Below are 7,045 nucleotides of genomic sequence, written 5' to 3'. Positions count from 1 at the left end.
GCGAGTTCATCATCTGGTCAAAAGAAACCACTCATTTAGTGTTGATCGGGTTAAGAGGAATCTATCTGTATGCGCCTATAAGGGTAATGAGGCAAGCGGGAAGTAAGCAGGTTATACCTCGGGTTTCCAACATGGTCCAGCACAAAGCAGACTTAAAAGGGAACATTATTCCGTTCAAGTTCGAGGCATAACATATGTGGAATCAAAAGGTCATTGTAGAGAAAGACACTATCGAGCCAGACAGTTACCACGCCGGCCATGTATACTTCTACCCATCATGGTTTGTATATGATATAGCAGGAGATGTCAGGCGAGGGATTAATCTAAAAAATAGGGTTATAGATGATGATGCTGAAGCACATGTCAAGTAAAGGATGTTGCGCAAGAGAGTTTTCGAGTCTGAAGCTAGGCGTTTGGAACAGCACAGAGTGGATATGGAAGCAATCAACGAATGGAAAGAAATTGCTACTAAATCAATAGAAAGATTGGAATATTTGGAGCAAGGGTTAATGGAACTTGAGAGGAAGATGAGGAAGAGGCTCTCGGATTGTCAGAATACGGAAGGCAATGAGGGAGGGCATCTAGCAAGGGCTTACCTACTATTGCACATGCGCGACCTGGGAATTTGATTGATGGATCCAAGAAGGCCAAGCATGGAGAAGGTCCCTCTGGGTCCAAGTAGATTAGGAAATGATGTTCTTTACTACTTTTTAGCTTAGTTTTAGATTTCGATTGTAATAAGGCAAATGCCATTAGTAATTTTCTTATTATTGTTGTTTTAGTAAGGATCTGATTCATTTTCGCATTAATGAAATGACACAACTATTGGCATCAATTTTCTCTAAGTCTATGTGTCGCTTAGGCCTACCTCGGGCACAACGAGGTCCCCCAAATTAGGACGCGAATCTATTACATGATTTTGCAAAGCATGTTGAATATTGCAAGCATTCTTTCAATATCCCTTACTCACTTGGTTAGCTTTTTGTTTTTCTTTTCTTTTGTTTATTCTCATTCCCCAAAGGTTAGTTCGCGCATACTAGCATCATCTGCATATCACACTAGATCCAGAGGTCCTCGACCTCCTCCTCCACCAAGTGATCCTAAAGGTAGCAAAGGGAAAGGAAAGATGGACGATTTAAGTAGTATCAAAAAGGACAATGTAGATAACGTTGAAACTTCAGACGGTCAAAATACTCCAGCACAGAATGAATTAGTCCTACGTCTGGAATAGAAAATATTGGAGCTACAAGGGGAACTTGAGCAGGGCCGGAACTTGCCAAACCTTTCCCTCACCCTAAACGTCCCCGACATTAACCAACAAAACACAAACGCCCAAAACTCGGCACCTCTCCAAAACACACAAAATCAAAATCTGCAAAATCCTCCCGCATCACATCAATACGCCACACCTCCTCAGAACCACAACCCTCCACCGGTACCTACTCCTCAACAACACCACCCAACTCAATACCCATAAACAACCACATACCACACCCCTCAGAATGCACCACAGCTTACTCCTGATCTGCAAAACTCAACCAATGACCACCATTACGCCCAAATTCTCGGAGTCCACCAAAGCAATCCCATATATGTGGAAACATTACCCCACACCCCACAACAGACCCTATACAAATTCGAATCCGCCGAGAAGGACCTGCTCATCAAGAACATGATGGAAGAACTCAAGAAACTTACTGGCAGAGGTCAAAGTGTTGAAGGGGGCAAATGCATTGAGGGTTTGAATTATGAAGATTTGTGTATTTAACCAGATGTATAACTTCCAGAAGATTACAAATCTCCTAAGTTCGAAATGTTTGACTGGACTGGTGATCCGAAGGTGCACTTGAGAATGTATTGTGACAAGCTTATGGGAGTTGGAAAGGATGAAAGAATCTGCATGAAGCTGTTCATGAGGAGCCTCACCGGAGATGCCCTGTGTTGGTACATTAGTCAGAACCCAAAGAAATAGGTTAATTAGGTGAGCATGACATCAAATTTCATGGATCGGCTCAGGTTTAACATAGAAAATGCACCAGACGTTTTCTACATTCAGAATCTCAAGAAGAAGCCAACGGAAACTTTCCGCGAGTATGCTACTCGGTAGAGGTCTGAAGCTGCAAAAGTAAGGCCAGCATTGGAAGAAGAACAGATGAATAAGTTCTTCGTCAGAGCTTAGGATCCGCAATAGCACGAAAGACTAATGGTTATTGAAAACCATAAATTTTCTAACATCATCAAATTGGGAGAAAGAATAGAAGAAGGGATTAAAAGCGGAATGGTGACAAATTTTGAAGCACTCCAAGCCACAAATAAAGCCTTACAGTCAGGAGGTATCTCCAAGAAGAAAGAAGTAGGTGCGGTGATGATAGCCCAAGGTCCAAAGTCTCCCCTTACATACCAAACACCCCTACCTACATATCAGCCTTCACCTCTAGATACCAATAACCTGCCACTTATCATACTTATAACAACCCAACCAGCATACTACCACTCGCCACTAGCCCGCCAAAACTACCAAAACCCTAGACCAAATTTCGACCGCAGGCCACCCAGACAATATACCCCAATTGCTAAACCCATAGACCAAGTGTATGAGAGACTGAAAGTTGCTGGTTATGTCACTCCCATTCCCGTTGTTGCTATGGAAAACTCCTCACAGTGGATTAATCCAAATAATACATGTGCCTATCACTCAAGCATAAAGGGTCATACTATTGATGAGTGTCCTACTTTGAAGGATAAGATTCAGACATTAATTGACAACAAAGTCATACAGGCAAAGGAGGCTGCACCCAATATCCGTAACAATCCTCTCCCGGATCACAGGGGTGAAGGGGTAAACATGATAGAGACCAATGAATAATGGGACTCAGAGGGGTCAATTGGAATCATTCGAGAAGGGGATAACCCTGAAATATCTCCAATCACTCTCACACCTATCGTGGTACAGACTCAGGCACCGATTAAAGTTGAGATAGCCGCACCAACTCCATTTGAGGTTGAGGTAACAACACCCTTCACCGTGATGGTGGCACCCACGCCGTCTTCTTAAGTCTAATGCTATACCTTGGGAGTATGTTGCGGAAGCAAGAAGCAAAGGAATGGCAAAAATGGAAGAAACATGTGCAACACAAGGAATGACCGGAACTGGTAGGGTTTATAAACCCTAGCATTTGGGAGGAACAAGCAGATAAGCCTCCTGTCATTGAGATTGACCCAGATGATCTTTGGATAAAGGTGCAGGCTAGAGAGTATTCTTTGGTTGATCATCTGAACAAAACCCCTGCTTAAATATCCATTTTATCACTGCTGCAAAACTCCGAGGCACATAAGAATGCCTTGATGAAGGTGTTGAATGAAGCTTATGTACCAAATAGCATTGCCAACATGGTAGGTCAAGTGTTAGAAAGCCACAAGATCACTTTTCATGAAGACGAGCTATCACCGGAAGAACAAAGTCGCAACAGGGCACTACATATCACCTTGCAGTTTGAGGACAAATTCATTGCCAGTGTCCTGATAGATGGGGGTTCGAATCTCAACATCTGTCCACTAAGTACTTTGAAAAGGTTGGGTAAAGGTCTGCACAAGATACGAGCAAGGATTATGAATGTGAAAGCATTTGATAGGTCTTAAAGGGCCACAATTGGGGAGACCAACCTCAGCCTATAGATAGGCCAGACCTGGTTCGATGTTGATTTTCAAGTATTGGATATATCTGCTACATAGAATCTGTTGTTGGGGCGACCGTGGATACATGCCGCTAGGGCCGTGGCTTCTACTCTACATCAGGCCGTAAAGTTTCAGTGGAACCATCAGGAAGTGATCATCCATGGGGATGGAAGTAATCCCATTTACACCAATCAAACTCTTCCGATTGTTGAGAATAGAAGGAAGTTGGGTGGAGAAACATACCATCGTGTCGAGCGCGTCAACGCAATTGAAAAAGACAAATGGTGGAGCAGTAAGATAGAAGACATATTGGCATGGACAGGGTATGAACCTAGCAAGGGTCTCGGTAAGAATCTCCAGGGGATCACCAAACCGATACAGCTAAACCTACACATCTTCTAATCACTCCATCCGTACAAATATGGAAAAGGTACAGTTCATCCCAAAAATAGTATTGACAATCCCGTTTGAGCTTCTTCCTTTGGTTTGAAGAGAACTCATTCGGGATGATACCACTTAAAAGGAAATTTGCTAGATCCACGAACCATGGCACCTCTTTTATTGAAATAGCCAAGAGTTGCTCATCGGGGAAGGAGTCATTGATTTTAAGGCGATCATGCGGCCTACCCTTCTCCTCCAAACGAGACAAGTACTCCGCCACTTGGTTTTCACTTCCTTTTCGATCTTGGATGTCAATATCAAACTCTTGAAATAAAAGCACCCATCTCATCAACCGAACTTTGCAATCTTTCTTGATCATAAGGTAACGAAGTGCTGCATGATCCGTGTGGACAACCACTTTTGCAACCATCAAGTACGGGCGTAACTTCTCAATAGCAAACACAATGGAAAGGAGATCTTTTTTGGTCACAGTGTAATTGACTTGGCCATCATTCATGGTCTTACTAGCATAGTAGACCGGATGAAAGATCTTGTTGATACGTTGCCCCAAAACTGCTCCAACCGCCACATCACTAGCATCACACATGAGCTCAAACGGAATGCTCCAATTCGGGGCGGTGATAATGGGAGTAGTTGTCAACTTGAACATGAGCAATTCAAATTCTCTCATGCAATAATCATTGAAGTAAAATTTAGTATATTTCTCCAAAAGCTTGCACAAGGGATTCACCACCATGGAAAAATCCTTTATGAAACGCCTGTAGAACCCTGCATGATCCAAGAAACTTCTCACGCCCTTCACGGATATTGGAGGTGGAAGTTTAGAAATCACCTCTATTTTTGCCTTGTCGACCTCTATTCCCTTCTTTGAAATTTTGTGTCCAAGGACAATACCCTCCTCGACCATTAAATGCCATTTCTCCTAATTAAACACCAAGTTTGCTTCTTCACACCTTGCCAAAACCTTATCCAAATTTGCTAAGCAATCATCAAAGGAATCCCCGACTACCGAAAAGTCATCCATGAAAACATCAAGGTAGTCCTCTACCATATCCGTAAAGATCTCCATCATACAGCATTGAAAGATTACCGGTGCATTGCATAAGCCAAATGGCATCCGCTTGAAAGCGAAAGTGCCATAGGGACAAGTGAAGGTTGTTTTCTCTTGATCTTACGGGGTAATAAGGATTTGATTGTAGCCCGAATATCCATCTAGAAAGCAATAGAACGCTCGGCTGGCTAACCTATCAAGCATTTGGTTAAGAAAGGGTAGTGGGAAATGATCTTTCCTTGTGACTTTGTTTAGCTTCTGATAGTCCATACAAACTCTCCACATGGTCACCGTTCTTGTTGGAATCAACTCGGTTTTATCATTGGTGACCACAGTTATGCCCCCCTTCTTCAGAACACATTGCACCGGAGAAGTCCATGAACTGTCATAAATGGGTAGACAACCCCGGAATCTAACCACTTTATGATCTCCTTTTTGACCACGTCTTGCATGGATTCATTGAGTCTCCTTTGATGTTCAATGGAGGGTTTGGCATCCTCCTCCAAGTAATCTTGTACATGCAAAATGCGGGGCTTATTCCCCAAATATCCGCCAAAGTTCACCCAATAGCATTCTTCCTCTTGTGGAGCACCGCCAATGTAGAGTCAACATGCACATTAGTCAAACAAGAGGAAAGAATAACCGGTAAAGTAGAGAAAGGGCTAGGGAATTCATACTTGAGATGTGGAGGCAATGGCTTGAACTCCAAGATAGGAGGCTCTTCAATTGAAGGCTTTGTTGGAGGAGTTTTCTTATTTTTGAGATTCAAGGAAAGTTTTCGAGGTGCATAATTGTATGACCCCATCCCCTACAAAGAATTGACACTTTACATAAAGCCATCCATTTCGTCATCATCAAAGTTGAGCAAGACGGCCTCGAATGTATCATAAACATTCATCACAACACTTATTTCATCTAAAATCACATCAGTCACCAAGTCTACGAAAGAACACACCTCTCTGCTATTAGGTTACCGCATGGACTTACACACATGGAAAACCACTTTTTCATCACCAACTCGGAAGGTAAGTTCTCTGGCTTCAACATCAATTAGAGCCTTCTCTGTAGCAAGGAAAGCTTCAACTAATGGCACAGTTATAGATAGACTCTTCATCATATTATTGAACTTCTTGAATTAATTCTTGCCATTTTTCTTGGCAAGCCTTTGAGGATAGGGAGGAAGTGGCTTAGGCAATGGTGCCTTAGATTTTTGCACTACCATTCCCGGTATGTCAATCCCATGATCCCTAGACGGGTTCACATCCTTTTGAGTCTCTTCCACCGTGTCATCAATATCAATCTGCACTTCATCATTTGCTTGCACCACATTGTTCGGGGTCTCCCCTTCTTCTACCACTTGCTCACCATCCATAAGTTGTCTTTGGCTTGAGGTAGGTGCATTTCCACCTTTTCCACTTCTCGTAGTAACGGCCAAGGCATTTCTCATAGTGTTCCCACCCTTCGGGTTCACTACCGTATCACTTGGTAGTGCCCTTTAGGACGAGAATTTAAAGCTTGAGAGATTTGACCCATTTGTACTTCTAAGTTACGGATTGATGTGTTGTATGAAGCAAGTTGGGCATCGGAATCGACATTCTTCTCCATCATTTTCTTGAACATGTTATCAATATAACTCATTTCATTGTTGGATGAACTAGAACCTTGAGAAGGATAAGGATGTGGGTTGCTCGGTTGTTGGTACATCGGGGGCCTTTGAAAACCCGACCCCCGATTTCCTTGGTTGTTGTTCCACCCGCCTTGGTTGTTGCCTCCCCAATTGCCTTGATTATTATTATTTTGCCAATTCCCTTGGTTATTGCTTCCACTCCAATTATCTTGATTGTTTCCACTATTCCAATTACCTTGGTTGCTAGAATTGAATTTGCCTTGATTATTCGAAGGTCTCCATTGTTGTTA

Source organism: Nicotiana tomentosiformis, chromosome 9, assembly GCF_000390325.3.
Source record: "Nicotiana tomentosiformis chromosome 9, ASM39032v3, whole genome shotgun sequence".
Taxonomy (NCBI): domain Eukaryota; kingdom Viridiplantae; phylum Streptophyta; class Magnoliopsida; order Solanales; family Solanaceae; genus Nicotiana; species Nicotiana tomentosiformis.
The sequence above is the reverse complement of the archived record's forward strand: the minus strand, read 5'-3'. Positions refer to the sequence as shown.